We start from the raw sequence: 18,984 nt of genomic DNA on the forward strand, positions 1-18,984 counted from the left end.
TCGTCCTTCTTCTGGTGGCTTCGGTAGTCTCCAAATTAAGCATGTCTAAACATAATATATTGTTGATAAAAACAAAAAAGCTCATAAATGAACTGTTCGCCAATTCTGTTGTTTAGTTTTTAAAATACGCCCAATCCATTTGTTTTGATGGGCATTGAATTAAATGGTTGTTGCTGCTATCTCTGGTGCAGCTGAGCCATGGCTTTTAAATTCTCTTTCATCCAAAAGATTGAAAAGCCCTAACTATGGTAGATTAAAATAATTTTTCTAAAAAACCAATCATCAAAAGTCTTCCAATGATTTGCATAACAAAGATTGAAAGCACAAAGAAATCATACCAGTTCAGATCCTAATGGCCCATTGACGTAATATCTCTTGCATGGTTGTCCTTGACATAACCTAATGAGTAGAAACATACCGATGACGAGGAGCATCTGAAAGCTCAAAAGCTTGCCTGTCCACTGGACCGTCACTGCAAGAATCACATTGTTGTTGAATAGGAGGGCAAGTAGAGTGATGGATTGCTTTAGAATCCTGTCCATATATGATGTGGTGATTGCAGTGGCAAAGAAGTTGTTTGTGAGGCCGGTTATAGGAGCTAGAGCAAAGCTCTAGACGAAACATGCCGGTCACTTTCGGAAAACTTCCGAAGAGAAGGGGAAATTTGGGCTCACGGCGATGGAGATTCGGAATGTTGTGAACAAGCTCCAAGCCGCAGATATGCTCGATTGTTTGCAACTTTTGCACGTCCACATTGGATCTCAGATCCTGCTATTGCTCTGCTCAACGATGGGGTCAGCGAGGTTGCATACATCTACTTTGAATTGGCAAAACTGGGAGCCAACATGAGTATCATTGACACAGAGGAGGACTCGGAATCAATTATGATGGAACCAAATCGGGATCTTCTGATATGTCGGTGGCTTACACCTTGGAGGAATATGCCATGGCGGTCGTCTTGGCTATTCGGGGGATTTGTGATTAGAAGGGCGTTTGACATCCTATGCTCTGCAGCGAGGATGGCAGAGCGCTTGTGTCTTACCATTCTATCCTAATCTATCCTAATGAGAAAAATGAATACCTAGTGGAACCATCACTGCTAGACATCAAGAACAGTATCAATACTACTGATGGGATCTAGTCATATCAACATTAAGTGCCCCATCAAAGCGCAGAGACGCAGTTAAGGAAGATATGACCGGAGAAACAAGCCTATTAAGGTTAGTGTAAGTATGCTCTAACAACAAATGAGTTGAAAGAACGCTATTGTCTGGTTCTACAACATAAGTAGATAGCTGAGGAGATGGGTATACTATGAAACCCAACTTGGATTTCATTCCATAGTCCTTCACTGGACTAAACTCTAAATCTTTTTGACAAAATCAGATTAAAAAAGAGAGCTATATGTTAAAAAACATAGGTAGAAAAATAAAACATTATTAACAAACTGTGAACACTTTGGTGGCAAGCCTTCCAAAGGAGTTAGATGAAAACTAATAGAAAATAAGAAGTAACCTGCACAAATTAGAGCAAATAGAAGTTAATCGAGTTTGGCGGTAAACCAGCCAAACTAAAAAAAATTCAATTTCTTCCATCTTAAGAAGATTAAAGAAGAAATTAGTGAAATCTCTCTCAAGAGTCTCCTTTGAATCGTACCTTCATGCAAACACTCAAAACAAAGATTAAACTGCTCTGATACCATGTTAGAAATGAAAAAAGAAATCTATAAATAAGCAATACTAGGAAAGAATCTAAGTGAGTAAATGCATGAAAAGATATTACCATAAAATAGGAGAGAGAAAGCTTCAAGCTCCAACACCATGAGACAAGATATTTGGAAAGGGGAAAGCAAAGAAAACCCCTTGTGACATTATGAATGAGGCATGAAAAGCCTAAGAAGGAAGAGAGAGAGAGAGAGAGAGAGAGAGAGAGAGAGAGAGAGAGAGAGAGAGAGAGAGCAATGCTCATACAATATTTGATAAGAGGAAGAAACCTCATTGTTAAATGAGAGAAGAGGGTCATCTCTTAAATAGAGATGAGAGAGAGGAGTTAGAATGTAACTCCCATGTCTATGAATGCAACCATTCATATGTGTGTGAGGCCAAGTGTGAGATTCCTCTTAAGGAGGAATAATCTAAAATTAGAAATTACAATATATATTTGTCCTCACATATTCCACTAGATGACAAAATAAGATGTAGTGGAAAAAGGACAAAAAAGAAATATATTAGGATACCTTGGCTTATATCCTAATATATTATAATAATAAATAAAGGAAGTCTAACCTTGGTTTATAAACACACCAAGGAAAGATTACAACTTCTAACAATATTGAAGACTTTAACACCACCATTTAAGTCAACAATTCAAATGATATAGTTATTGATATCTTGTACCAAAGATTTCACTAAGGAGACATTGCTTGGAAGACTTGAAGTAGTTGAGAATGAAATTAGACAATTTGGAGAATTAACCAGAATAGAGACAAATTTTAGTGCCTTGAATATTCAACCTAGTATGTCAAAGAGCATAAGTGCTAGAGTAGATTTTTCTAGTAGAAAAAGATCTAAGGAAGATAGGAAGATTGAAGAAGGAGTAGCCCTTTTGGTAAGAAGAGAAAAATATGGTAAGAAAATATTTAAATGTTGGAGTTGCGATGAATATGGTCATTATGCATCCAAATGTCCTAAAAGAGAGAAAAAGTATACATGAAATTACAAACTTATAAGAAATAGAGAGTGTTTGTATGCAAATGAAGAAAATGATTCTGATGAACAAGTAGTAAGTGCTAGTGATGATGAAATTCGATTTGTGGCAATTAAAGAAGAAATTCTAGAGAAAGTAGCTTTGGTGTCAGAGGTTGAAAAGAAATATAATTAGATAATTGATAGTGGTTTTTCACATCATATGACTAGTGATATGAACAAATTTTTTGACTTCAAAAGTTAGGATGGAGGCATTGTTAGGCTCAAAAACAATGCACCATGCCAAGTTAAAGGTATTGGATCTATAACTCTTGATGGTAAAAATAACACTAGGGATGTATATTTTGTTGATGATTTAAAGCACAATATTTTGAGTGTTGGAAAACTAGTGGACAAAGGTTATTAGTTGCAGTTCACAAAAAGGACATGCATGATCTGAGACAAATATGGAAAGGTAATTGGAATAGGAATTGGATCTAGAGGTAATGTATTTTAGTTGAATCCTACTGAAATGTCATGTTTTTTTGCTAAGGTATATGATAGTTGGTTATGGCATAAGATATTTTTTCATTAAAACTTTGACAGTATTGTGAAGACCAATAGTATGTTTTCTATTAGAGATTTACCTAAGATTGTAAACCCTACTAACACAATTTGCAAGGAGTGTGTTTTGGCAAAGCATAAAAAAACTTATTTTCCCTAAAAGAAGTTTACTACTACAACAAAATTGGAGATTGTACACATAGATATTAACAATCCTACAAATACTAAAGGGTTCTATGGTGAAAGGTATCTTATGATTCTAGTTGATGAATTTTTTAGAATGATATGGGTTACATTTCTTAAAGAGAAATCTGATGCATCTGATAATATTAAGATATTCAAGAATAGAGTTGAAAATGAATCTGGTATGAAGATTAAATGTTTAAGATCAAATAGAGGAGATTCTACTTCAAATGAGTTTAACATGTTTTGTGAAGAAAATGGAATAAAAAGATAGTTATCAGCTCTGAGAACTCCTCAATAGAATGGCATTGAAAAGAGAAGGAACAAGTTTGTAATAGAGGCTAGAAGAGCTATGTTAGTTGAGAATGATGTATACAAGATTTTTTGAGAGAAGCTATGAATATAGAAGTCTCCACTATGAATAGAGTCCAAGTCAGGAAAGGCACAAACAAGACCCTTATGAACTGTGGTTTGGTCATTCACCTACAGTTAAGTATTTCAATTTTTTTTAGAGTAACTGCTATATCAAAAGAGATGATGGTACTAGAAAGTTTTATGCTAGAAGTGATGAGGGTATGTTTCTTGGTTATTCATTGAAAATCAAGGCTTATAGATGCTATAATATGAGAACTAAGACTATTATGGAAAGTGTGAATGTGAGAATTAATGAGAAATTTAGGATACAAGAGAGAATAGCTAATTACAACTTAGATGATGATGTTGTTACTAAGCCAAGGAATGATGAAGTATTTCTTGAGACTAACAATGATTTACAAAATGGAGGAGAGCCAAGGTAGGAACAAAGCTCAAAATCTTTAGTAGAGCCAAGAGTTGAGATAAAAACTCCTACTTTGGGAAAGAATATGATAAAGAATCACCCATCTGAGTAGATCATCAAAAGTAGAGATAAATGTGTGATGACAAGAAGTAGAGTCAATGAAGAACTATGTTTTATATCTCAAGTTTAATCTAAGAATGTAGATAAAGCATGTAAAGATGATTATTGGAAATGAGCTATGAAAGAGGAATTAGATTAGATAGTAAAGAGTGAGACAAGGGAATTAGTCCCTAGATTAGTAGACATGAATGTGATAGGAACTAAATGGGTATTCAAGAACAAGATAAATGAACAAGGAAAAGTTGTAAGGAACAAAGTAAGATTGGTATGTAAAGGTTACTCATAGCAAGAAGGAATAGACTATGATGAGACCTATGCTCTAGTGGCTAGAATAGAAGTGGTAAGATTATTCTTAGCCTATGCAACACAAAACAAATTCAAAGTATATCAAATGGATTTCAAGTCAACATTTTTTAATGGAGAACTTGAAGAAGAGGTATACATTGAACAACCTAAAGCTTTTCCTTTGACAAATGACAAGGACATAGTATGCAGACTAAAGAAATCATTGTATGACTTGAAGCAAGCATCGAGAACCTAGTATGTAAGGTTGGGTAAACATTTGATAAAGCTTGGATATAGAAAAGGTATGATAGATAGTAATCTATACTAGAAGGAAATTGATGATGGTTTGATGATTTTGGTAATTTTTTTGATGATATCATATCTGGAGGAAATGATGAGGAAAGTGAAAAGTTTGCAAAAGGGATGTAGAAAGAATTTGAGATGAGTATGATCAGAGAAATGAAATATTTTTATAGGATTGAAGATTGTATAGGATAAAGAAGGAATCTTTATTTCTCAGACTAAGTACTTGAAGGATTCACTAAATTTTTTTTGGTTTAGAAACATGTAAACCCATTAGAATACCTATGGTAACCAAACACATGTTATCTACAAAGGATTAGACATCTACTATTGAGTAGAAGAAGTACATATCTATGATCAGAGGTTTGTAATAGCTAACTCACACAAGGCTGGATATAGAAAATGTAGTTGGAATTATTGCAAGATTCCAAGCTGATCCTAGAGAAGCACATTATATAGTAGTCAAAAGGGTATTTAGATATTTGAAAGGAAAATCTGAGTTTGGATTGTGGTATGATAGATATAATGATTTTACTCTAAGTTCTTATACTAATGCTGATTGGGCAGGCAATATGGATGACAGAAAGAGCACTAGTGGTGGAGCCTTCTCTCTTGGAGAAAAATTGATTTCTTGGCTGAGAAAAAAGTAGGATTGTACATCACAAAGTACAATGAAGGTAGAATATGTTGCATTAGCAAACAATTGCAATCAAGCTATTTGGATGAACTAGATACTAAAGGATATAAGGATAGAAATCTGTGAACCTATTATCTTACATTGTGACAACACAAGCACAATAAAAATGTCTAAGAATCTAGTATTGCATTCAAAGACTAAGTACATTTCAATTAAGTAGCACATGTTGAGAGAGAAAGTTACAGATAAGGAAATTAGATTGGAGTATGTGAGCACTAAAGAGCAGATTGTAGATATATTCACTAAGCCTCTTCTCAAAGAGACTTTTAAGTATTTGTGAGGTATGCTATGGGTTATGCCCCTTCCTACATCAAAGTAGAAGATGCAAGAGTGCATTAGTCCAGTGTAATAGAGCACCATTTTTGTCTAGATTGAATGTCGATGCTTCCTATATGGGGGAGTATTTGTGATGGATAGAGTCATCTAGGACTCTTGTTGGATGTTGTTTCTAAATAGTGTCTTTGGACACTTGAGCTAGTAAGAATTAGTTTTTTTAGAATTTGATGCAGTGAAGTTGGTTGTTGAAACCTTTGGAATTGATTTCAATGGGGGAGAAGTTTGACATGAAAAAAAACAAAAGATGTATAGCATGATAGTTGGGAGAAGTTTGGCATGAGTACAATATGTTTGGAAGAAGTACATCATGGAATTATAGTTTGACAAAAAGCACATTGAGGTATATCAATCAGAGAGAATGATCGATGAAGAGGATTTGAAAATAAAAATGAACAATTTTTTGTTACTATTCTTGGAACTAGATGTTTTTCATCTATGTGGCATCAATGCCAAAGGGAGAGATTATTGAGAGATTTTTGCAAGCATGAATGCTAATGATATTCCTATGGGGAAGTATTGTAGATATTTTACTATAATGATATGCTACATTCATGACTAAATTTTTTATTGATGTCAACATAGCAATTTTATGTGGTATCTCGCAGAAGAACAATGGAAAGATCAAGTTGGTATAGATGGTCAATTGAGTATTCTCACTATGTAAGGTTATGAGAGATATATATGAGTATCTAGTATATTTAGTTAACATTAGAAGAAGAAATGATAAGTCTGGAAGAAGTTATTTAAGTTTTGGTGATGTCTGTTCTGAGAAAGAGTTTACAGAGGCATGTTTTGGTAAACTTGTTATATCTCTTAGCAAAATTTTTATTCTAAGAATCAAGGTTGATGATGTGTAGAAGACATTTTGGTGATGACGTGGTTAAATTCACTCATCATAATATTGCATGTAAAAAATTTTATTCAAGTTGCAAGGTGGAAGATTAATGTTGTCACTAAGTGAAATATGTTATTAATGTAGTACTATAATGATTAATTAAGAAGGTCTAACAACTAACTCAAGGAATTATTTTATGGACTCGGGATAAAGGAAAGACATTTTCCTTTATCATAAAGTGTATGTGAATATTTGTGGATGATATTAGTAAGTGACAGAGAGAGTGGAATGTGAAGTTGAGCAGAGCAGAGCAGAAGTGAAGGAAACTTCATTGCCAAGGTTTTGTTGAGTGATCCAAGGTTTGATATTTGGATTCGAGGTTCATGACCTAGTCTAGAAGGTCTAAAAATTTTTGTTTCAATTGAAAGAACAAATGAAATAAGAACAAAATAGTAAATTGCATGTTGGAGCAGTGAGCTCTTCTTGTAGTTGAAATTGCATGTTTGGGCAGTGGGCTCTTCTTGCATACATTGTACTGCAACTCCTAATAGGGTTGGCACAACTCCTAGTAGAGTTTGAATCTCCTAATAGGTATTCAAAGTCTCCTAATAGGGACTCTATGTAATAAATATTGTAATAGACTCCTAACAGGGTCCATCCTCCAACAAGGAATATTTATATTAGTACATCATCTTGTGGGAATACTTCCCAATGGGGTTTTCCCTCTAATTAAGGGTTTCCCTAGTTAACATATTGGATGTAATTGTCTATGTGCATCTTATTATGGATATTGTTTACTTTGTTTGAATGGTTGTTGTTTACTATTGTTTCTAACATCTTATTGGTTTTCCATCTTTTCGAGATGTGTCATAAGGCATGTCTTACAATATATATCGATCTATTTTGTAATATGGTTTATAATTCCCAATAGACCTCATTCCCTCATTCTTATAATATTTAATATGAAGGTCCTTAATCATACCCAAAAGTTTGTCAATATTATCTTCATCTTTTTCCTACTTAGGGGCTTTAAAACCAAATAGTCTTGGGTCATATCCTTTTCCAAATTTACCAACAACTTTCCTATCATTCTCAATTTTCATTGCAACCTTAAAATATTCTTTTAACATTCTTGTTCTATGTGACGTTATCTCAAAGTGAGACTTACTTTCAAAAGAACTTAAGTAAAAGTTTATTAGGAATGAATCAATAGGTTTGATATCTTGTAGTAGTCTACTTAGAACTTTATTAGACCTTTTATTAAACTCAAAAATAGATTCATTGGTTTTTCTATTAAAGCGAGGAAAAGGAGGTATCATTATGATTTCTAACTTTTTCAAGAAATAAGTCAACAAATTCTTGCCAACTTGATATAGTATTATTAGGGAACCCTCTATACCATTTTGTAGCATCATTAGTCAATGAATGGACAAATAATTTCATAAACACATATCCTTTATGTTCTTCAAATTATTCAACAAATTTCTTTAGATTAATCACATGTGTTTCAACAAATTGATTTTCTTCTATTGAAAAATTTGGTATAATAATTCTCAAATCATTTGATATAGCATTTGGATAACATTCTATCCTAGTGAAATGTAATTTTTTATATCTTTCAATTGCCATTGAATCCCTTTTCCTTGATTTTCATGGTGAAAATTTTGTCTTCTTTGATTATTCACCATATTGTTTTGATTATTAGTATTATTTTTTCTCCAATCACCATTAGTCTTATCCCTCTAACTCCTATTTTGATTAGGCACATTATTTATATCATTAAATGTCTCCCCACTCTTATTATAAAAAATATTTTTATGTATAGTATTAAATGAATAAATCTTATTTTTATGAGATGGAGTATATTTAGATGGCTCATCTTTTTCTTTTCTTTCTTTCTCTCTAGTTTATTTTAGATCAATGATTTCATCCTTTTTGAGACTTTCTCTTTCCAATAGTTCACTAGGAACTTTTCTTAGATCTTTTAGTACTTTACTTGGGCATGTAATATTTGTTTTTTTCTTGGTCATAATAATATCTAAAGAGATTTTGTGAGTTTTCATTAATCTCATCTTCACCATCATCTCCTTCCTCTTCAATCTCATCGTCTACTTGATGAGTTTCAAGGTGTTCCTAATTAAGGAAAGAACTTATATTATGAAATAGATTTTCCTCGCCTTGTTCATTATTATCTTGATCATTACCATAGAATTCTCTCTTTGTCTAAAAAAATCCTATATCCTTTGAATGACATATTAGTGGTTTGTTTTCCTTTTTTGTTCCTCTTCTTCATAGTGTATTCAAGATATTATGTTCTAGAATGAACTAATCTTCTTCCCCACATAAATTTTAGGGACAAATGTCTATTAATACTCTTCTTTTCAACCATAAATAGGTGATCATTGATGAATACATATATTCATAAATTACAAATAGAGTTTGCACCTCTTCTTAGAGGATCAATCACTAGATCTTCTAGATCCTTCCCTCTAGCAGAATGTGAAAACTTCTTTCTCTGGTCTATGAAATTGTAATTCTTAGGTAACTTCATGATCTGAATTGTCAACAACTTTCCCTAGCAGAGTCACCAATCTATTGGTTCTCAAAAATTTTGGTTGAATTCCTATGATTTTTGCCTTCTTGATGCTAGGGATCTCAATACAATATTGGCCAATGAAGAAAATTGAATCATGATTGTTCAATCTCCACACCATAGGCTTTATAAAACCTAGGTGGTTGTACCTATACTTATGCTTCTTGAGAAAAGAGTAAGGATTACTAATGCAAACTTTATAACTGATACTCTTGAGTGGGAAAGTATCTTCTCAAGGAGAAATCAGATGTGAATGTTTTGAATTCATATAAATAATGTAATGTAATAAGGTATATATGTAGATGGATAATGTTAAGTTTTGATTAGATTTATAAATTTTGATTTTCTATAATATGTTATCTAGGTATAATATATAACCTTATGATTATAACCCTAATTTTAATAGCACTTCTTGAAAAATGTATGTATTTTTCAAAGGAGGGTTCTTACTTCCTTCAAATACATCTTTCAAACTCATGAACCTATACTTTCCAAAGAGGCACATATTGTGAAATAAACCCCATTAGTTTAACAAAATATAATACCTCTCATTAGAAAAATGAATAATAAAAAATGTCTGATGATAAGGCACTTTGTTTAGCAAGAACTCTGACAAGAAAACCTAATACTATAGATGAGATAGTAAAATAAAGGAAGGCATGTGGAGTTGACTTTCCCACAACCATGATGCAAATAAAAACATTGAGACATTTATTTAAACCTTCTCAAATGTTGGCAGTGATCTCATCCAAGTTAGGAATGATAATAAGAGCCAATGAAACAATTGTTAGTCACATCACATGAAGTTTAACATAAGCTAGAGAAATTGGTCCACTTTGAGTATATGGAGATTATGAAAATGCCTGATCAAACTTATTATTGTACAAAGAAGAATTGATTTAATCATAGATTATACACACACACACACACACACACACACGCACGCACGCATGCACACACACACACATACACACACACACACACACACACACACACACACACACACACACACACACACACACACACACACACACACACACACACACACACACACACACACACACACACACACACACACACACACACACACACACACACACACACACACACACATAATTATAAACATAATTTAATCATAGAGATGTGGACCCTTTAGGTTTACACTATGTTTTATCTGACCACTGCTATAAAACATTAATAGATAAGATAAAGAATATCTCCTTCTACAGAATTGTACTTTTTCTTGAGAAGAAACCAAAAGACCAATCCTTTCTATCAGGAGGATAAAGTTAATTTAAATATTTACTATGAATATCAAACTACTTAGAGACAAGAATGCAACCATTAATTGCTAGATAGAGAACTTGAAGTCATAAGGCCATCATTAATTGTATTTAACTTCAAAGGATGAAGACTTACACAAAACATATGCATGCATATGAGTTCTTCTTACTAAGGGTTTTCCCCAATTTCAATCTATCAACAATAATATGAATCTAAGAGGAAAATTCATAGACAACAATATTGATGATCCATTCCCAAACTTTGGAATAGAAATAGAGTATTTTTTATTAACTCTAAAAATAAGTACAATTGGATTGAAACTGGTTGCAATATCTATCCTATGTTGCATATATACATAGTTGTCAATATCTTTTGTATTTTTCAATCTCTTGCTATATATCCTATATCTATTCTAATGTCATGGTATCCTTTATTATAGGAAACAAAAGGGTGCAAAAAGCTTCAAACCTTTACAAAATAAACTAACTAAATAAATAGTTGCAAACATTCACCAAAATTTACAATAGCAATACTTAAAAAGTTTCAAGAAAACTATAATACTTGTATCATGTTGACAATATCATCAAAATATCGGTTGCCTTGAGTATCTAAGAACTCTACAAGAATAACACAAACTTTAGCCCTATCCTCCTCAATCTCCAATTCATGGGCGCCACTAAAAAATATTACAAAATTAATTTGTAGTTCCCAAGTGGAAGCATACATGTCATTGAGAACGTCCAACTAGTCTTCCTAGACTACAATTAAATTTTTTTGCATGACGAGCATCACGCCATCCTTTAGATTATAAGCTTGAATTAGTAATCCCATGGTTGTGTATCCTTGAAACCTGCACACAAGAAACAAAAAAACTACACTCCAAGAATGTTATTGGTGAATGATGTCATGGTGTCCTTTTAACAATAGTCAGTAATGCATTAACTTCAACCATCCTTTTGCATGTGCTAACATTAACTTATTTTCACATCTAATTTAGTGAAAATTCAAAACCAATAGATATACTTAGCTATTTTGCATGCATTTCCTTTTGTGAGCCTAAAGAAATATTTTTGAATATTTTCCTTTTAACATTGATATTCACAATTATGGCCTTGAAGAATTCTCCATCTTGCAAAGTTCCAAAATTGATATCTCACTACTTCATGAACCAAGAAATCATAAAATTGGGTTGTCAGGAAGTTATGGGCTGCAAAATCATGAAATCAAACAAGTAAGATTGTGTCTTGTGTGAAATCAAAAAATTAGAAGGGTGAAATTTGATGTTCAATAAAATTATGAAATTGGATAAGTAAGATTGTGTCATCTCCAAAATCACAAAATTGGGGCTCACTTTTTATCACTTACTCTGTATTTTGAATTTTGGATCTTTACTACCATACAAATTTCTCATCCAAAATTGTGAAAATTTTCTAGATGGCAATTCTGCCTAATTCAAAACTCTGAAAATGAGAAATGATTCATTTTGAAGATTTTTTTTTTTGAGTACCATCAAGTGTAAGAACTGGCAATTTGGTATTAGAAGAGATGGTAATGAATTTAAAGCTTACGAGATAGAAACACCCACACCCATACCATATTTCCTAGGTGTAGGATGACAACAAAGTGAAGGTCAATGAGAATTTCCTAGTGAAGTTCAAGGTTTGAGGCTATCATGATGAGGTACTATGAGCATTGATGTATGCCATATGTTGTTGGGAAGGTTGTATTATTTTGACAATTGAGATATACCTAATGGTCAAGAAAGTGTCTATTCTCTAATAAAGGATAGAGTGAATCATAAGACAAAGTCATTAAAGGGCATAGAAGAAAAGGTATGTAGTAATGATAGAATAAGTTGTGCTTATGGAAGGAAGTTCCTAGAAGGCATGAGGCATAAATTTATGTGTTTACTATCATTCCAAAAGATGGTAAAGAAGTAGAAGAGGTACCTGTAGAAGTTGTAGAGTTTTTGATGAATTTCTAGATATTATATCTAATAATGTGCCAGATGGATTACCACTAGTGAGAAAGATCAGTCACTAAATGGACTTGATTCTAAGAGGCAGTTTTCCAAATAGGGAAGAGCAAAAAATGATACTAGAAAAAAGTGAAGATTTGAATAGATAATTACATGAGTTATTGCAAAAGGGGTTAATTTAAGAGAATCTAAGTCCATGTCTTGTACTAGAACTACTAGCACCAAAGAAGAATGGACAATGGAGGATGTGCACAAATTCTTGGAATATAAAAAAGATCACAATTAAGATCACAATTAATATCAAGGAAAGAGATGAATGGAAGAATACCTTCAAGATAGAGGAATGATTTTATGAGTGGTTAGTCATCCCTTTTTGGATAACAATTGCACCAAGCACTTTCATGTGGGTCATTAAATGAGGAATTGAAAGAATTTCTAGGTAAGTTTGTCATTATTTACATTGATGTTATTTTCATCTTGATTAAGACATTAGAGGAGCATATAACACATATTTTTAGGGTGTTTGAGAAGTTGAGGGAAGAAAATATGTTGATTGAATTAAAGAAATGCAATTTTGTGAAGAAATACTTAGTGTATCTAGAATTTGTAGTTTTAGCAAAAGCTCTGAAAATGGACCATAAGAAAGTAAAGACTATCCTTGAATGGCCTACTACAAGGAGTGCTATGGAGGTACAATCTTTTCATGATCTTGCCAACTTTTACTTAAATTTATCATAACAATTAGTAGTATTTGTGGACCCTTGACTAAAACAATATGAAGAGATAGAAAAGAGTTTAACTGGACTATAGGGGTAGGTAAGAGTTTTAGTTTTTTCAAAAAAAAGTTTAAAAAAACAATCTTCTTTAGCACTTCCAAATTTTAATAAGGTGTTTCAAGTAAACTATTATGCTAGTGGTGTTGCAATATGAGTTATTTTGAGCCAAGAAGGTAGACTTCTTACTTATTTTAGTGAGAGGTTTAATGATGCCAAAAGAAAGTATTTTGATTATGATAAGGAATTTTATGCTATAGTTCAAGCATTAAATAAGTGGAGACACTATATTCTTCATAAGGACTTTATTTTATACATTTTACATCAAGCTTTGTAATATTTGAGTAGTCAAGGAAAATTGATCTAGAGGCATTTGAAGTGGATTGATTTCTTGCAGAGCTATACATTTTTCTAAAATGTAGGATTGGGAAGTCTAAGATGATTGTAGATTCTCTTAGTAGGAGAAAAAAAATTTGATAGAGATATTGAGGTGGTTGGGTTCAAGGGATGCATGAGTTTTGTATCTAGAGGATCCTAATTTTGGTGATGCTTGGAACGCTTGTATAGAACTGGTTACACTTGACAAGATAAAATAGTTGGATTTTATCATCTAGAATGGAATTGTATTCAGAGCAAGTTAGTTGTACATTCTAAGAAGTTCAATGAGGTAGAATCTCATCAAGGAGAATCATAGTGGATGATTGGTTGGATAGGTTGGTAGAGATAAAATAATTTCTTTGGTTATTGAGAATTACCACTGGCCACAATTGTAGTAAGATGTCAAGAAGTTTGGATAGATTTGAAGAGTATGAAAAATGGAAAAAGGAGTGAAGAAACTACATGGTTGATCATCTAAAATCTATACCACTGAAGCCATGGGAAGATCTCAGTATGGACTTTCTTCTTGACATACCAAGGACTTGACATGGGCATAATTCAATTTTGTAGTGGTGGATTGGTTTTTGAAGATGATACACTTCCTTCCATGCAAGAAAACTAGTGATGTTATTCATGTGACATAAATTGTGAGACTACATGGCCTATCAAAGAGAATAGTTTAGAGAAAGATACCAAATTTTTTGGGTATTTCTAGTTCACATTGTTGAAGAAGTTGAAGAAAATTTTTAATTTCATCTCATCACATCATCCACAAACTGATATATAGATAGAGGCTCTGAATAGGATTTTGGGGAGCTTTTTGAGATGTTTGGTTGGAGATAAATCAAAAGGATGAGATTTTATTTTACCATAGGAAAAATTTGCATACAATAGTCATATCAAAAAAAGAATTAGTAAATCACCATTCTAGATTGTATATGGGAGTAGTCCTAGAAATGCTTCTGAATTAACAAAGTTGGTTAATGGAGACATAATTAGTGTTGAAGGTGAGGATTTTGCAGAATACTTGAAGAACATGTATGAGATGGTGAGGAATCACATCACAAAGATAAATAAACAATACAAGGCTAAGACATATGAGAAAAGGAGGCATTAGGAATTTTAGGTTGGAGATGAAGTCATGGTTCATTTGAGGAAGGAAAGATTTCTAATTGGTATGTATAACAAGCTAAAAATGAAGAAGTTTGGACCATGAAAGATACTCAAGCATAATTCAAGAAATGACTATGAAGCAGAGTTGTCTACTAAGATAAATATTTAACTCGTATTTACCATTTCAAATTAGATAAAGTATCATGAAGGAGTTAATAAAGATGAGGTAATAGAATCATAGTGGGGTATTCTAGAAACTACTTCAACTGCAAAGAAGATTGAGGAGATACCAGATAGTTGTGTTGGTAGAAGTACAAGGAACAAAACATATAAAGAATATTTGGTCAAATGGAAAGGGAGACTAGCAAAAGATTCATCATGGGTGAAAAGGGAGGAGCATGACCGTCTTGGTTTTCCTATGAACACCTAAGATGTGACAGGGTTACTTCTCAAATTGCCCAAGTGTCTAATGCAGATCATTTGGGTGTAAGGTCAATCTAGTATCACCCAAAAATATTTTTATTTCTATTTATGTGCTTTTAATAAGGGTTATTTTAGTATAGAGTTATTATTTAAGGAGGCTTTTTATTTTTAGTAAGTTGGTCATGTGAGCTTAGATAGTTCTAATTTCATAGGTGCAGGTTCATCTTAGATATATCAGCCACCCACACAAGTTTCATTGCCATATCATATGCATTAGTGTAGTTATTACGGAATTTTGGTATAAAAAATTTAGACTTAGCGACCAAGGCCTAAATGGCTTTGAAACAAGGTCAAACCTTGGCTAATGGAAGATGGCACAATTAGTAGTTGTAGAACAAGAGCTACCATAAAGGGGTTATAATAGCCAATCGAGTCAACAGTTTGTAAGTTGTGGTCTCCAAAAGTTGGGCCATCCAAAAATGTAATTATTAAATTGTCTTTAGTCAATTCTATGAAATAAAGTGTAATAAAACAATATTATTTGAGGTTGGTTAGCCTCAAGAATTAGGGCTAAGTATCTAAAACCTTCCTGGGTGGTGGAAAATGCCTCTATAAGGAAGGCCCATAGGTTGTTTAGGGTAGTGTAGGGAAGTGGTTCAAAGCTCTATTTTGGAAATTATTGTAAGGAAGGTGCCCATGTGAGTTTGCATATTGTATTTTTGATGGGGACACGACCCAAGCACAGAATGGACACAATAGGAAAGGGAAAATTTTATTAACTATAAAAATATGCTAGTACACTAAGTGCAGAGAAATAGACTCCAAAACATGCCCTATGGGCTTACAATAGCATAAAACTAGAGATAATTTTTTCTCCTAGTACCTCCTCTCAAACTCCACTCCTAACTGCCTTTTACAATGCCATAAATGTTCTTAAATAGACCCCAAAGGGTTAAGGATTAGGAATACATTCTAGAAAGTGCTAGTAGGCATCCACCGACCAAATAGAAGGCTCTAGAAGTTGCATTAGAAGTCGGCGCAAAATTAGAAGAATCCAAAAATGGTAACTGAACTTTCGAGAGGCATAACTTTTGAACCATAACTCTGATTGACGAACCATTTACATTTCCAAAAAGCCCTGAAAGTGTTCTATAGCCCTATGGACTTGCTTTGCTCATCCCCCATTTTTTGGCCCTATTCAAGGTCATTTAATGCCCCTAACCTAACTTTGAAGCATTCTTAGGATGTCTCCAGAAACTGAAAAACTGCGATAACTTTCAAACTATGGGGCCTTTTGACCTGATTCTTTTTTCTGGAATGCTCTAAACTACAATGATAGTCTTTCGACCAATTTACACCTTCTAGTTCACCAAAATGATGGCTCAATTACATACTCCTATTTTTTTGGCATTTACATGTATCCCAAGGTGATTAAAAACTCTAACCCAGAACACTACTAGTGAAACTGTGAGAGTTGGAACCTGTATTTGACCCAAATGGGTATCCAGAAATGAAAACACATGAAACAGAAACTAAGTCTAAGTACTTTTTTTTGGATGACACAAGATTGCCTTTATACCTATAGATGCTCCTGCATCAATTTCTAAATTCTATAATTCCAAACTTGTGGAGATAATAAGAAACACATATTTTTCTCTCACAAATTGCTATCGTTTCTCTATTTTTTATTGTGTGTTTGTAGTATTAAGGGGAGCACCCATCATCACATGTGAAACTAGAATCATTCCTCTAGAGCACTTGTTAATTTTCTTAACCATTCCTCAAAAACTATTCAATTTAAAAATTAAAGGGAATAGATAATTATTTTTCTCAAACATTCTAAAAATATATCCATGAACAAAGATTGTGATTTTTTTAATTTGTAAATATATTTGTAGGCAAACCTAGGAGGATATTTCCCTTGTGTTATATCAATAGTTGTAAAAGATATTTATAAATGCCATGAGACTAGATTTTTTATGTTGTATAGAGGAAATCAAGATAAAATGGGTAAAGTGAAGAAGAAGAATTTATAAATACCACTAGACCACAAGTGCCAAGTTGTGTAGAAGGAATCAAGATAGATGGGGTAAAGTGAAGTAAAATAATGTGGGTCTTACAACAAAAGTTCATGGTTGCATTTTTGTACATGACCCTAGAATCATTTTGACATAATGCCAAAAATATATATGCATTTATTAAACAAAGAAATTGAAATTCTTTATTATTCCAAAGTGACTGCTAGTCTATATACTCCACTTGTCTCCATACAAACACATGTGATATCTAAATGTACATCAAACTTGTTACTTTTTTTCATGTTAAACGTAGTTCATTTATTTTTGTTTACATTTCGTATTAGTTATGTCTGTGCATATAAATTTTATGATACTAATCTAAACTATTAAAAAGAAATTCTTACAATACTATTACACATAATGATTTTAATGTGTATAATATATAATTGATACATAGTACACATTATGTTCAAAATTCTAATTAGAACAAAATAAAAGTGGTGTCCCTCTTAAACAACAATCTAAAAAGCAACTAATAATAGATTAACATTTACAACATAATAACAACAATATAAAAATAATTTAACCAGCATCAGTAAAACAAACCATACCAAAAATCATATTTCTGAAACAACTACTAACCCTCCTGATATTTTTAAATATAATCAATACATATAAATTTTTAACATAATATTACCTAGAAATTTTATTCTCCTTTATTTTTATTTTGATGTTCCAATCTGACTTTTGAAGAATTTCATGTGCTCTCAACTACTATGAAAATGGATACAACTTTTGACTCTCTTTTTTTCCTTTATCAAAACATATACATTCTTTTATATTGACATGTATGTGCATTAATTATGCTTACTTTTTGTTCTTCATTGGCATGATTTTTTAAATGATTATAAATTAAAATAATGTGGATATAAGGATGATGGATAAATTAGTGAATTATGTGATAGAAACTTTGCTCCACTAATATCGTGATACACCTTACTTTCTAGCATTATATTATGATATTAAGCCCACTTCCATACTGGTTTGTCTTCAAGTTCAACACGCCCATGTATTGTCTACATCCAAGCGTGAGTAAGTGAGGGAAAATGAAGTGTCTTCATTCTCACGTTCAACACATATATTGTAAATCCTTTGTATTTCTTGCATGCGCAGCTAATGCCCCTTTTCAACTCATAAATACAAAATTCTCATGTTTTTTTTATAATAAAGTGGGCAGCCTACTATTGAATTTAAACAATGATAAAGTGGGTTCCTTTACTACTCATGGAAAAGAAGAAGAATTAGGGCTCAACTAAAATAACACGTGAAAGTGAAAACAAGTGTTACATGGTGTAACTACCTTTTGTGTTAATAATGATTAAAATAATTTATATAAAAATCAATAATCAATTTATACTTATTTTATTGCTCACTTTATTTTGTTGAATTTGGTTAAAAGTATCATGGATGAGATAAGGAAGCTTTTCAATCTTGTTGGGATATATTTTATTAATAAATTGATTTTGATGCTTTTGGTTTGAATTGTTAATGGTAAAAGGTGTTGATGGTGTAAATTAAATGGATGGTCCAAAATTTGTTTGGGTTATTATGTGGATAGATTAAATTTAATAACGACGAA

This window comes from Cupressus sempervirens, chromosome 5 (assembly GCF_028749045.1).
Source record: "Cupressus sempervirens isolate cs-2001-9-10 chromosome 5, ASM2874904v1, whole genome shotgun sequence".
Lineage (NCBI taxonomy): Eukaryota > Viridiplantae > Streptophyta > Pinopsida > Cupressales > Cupressaceae > Cupressus > Cupressus sempervirens.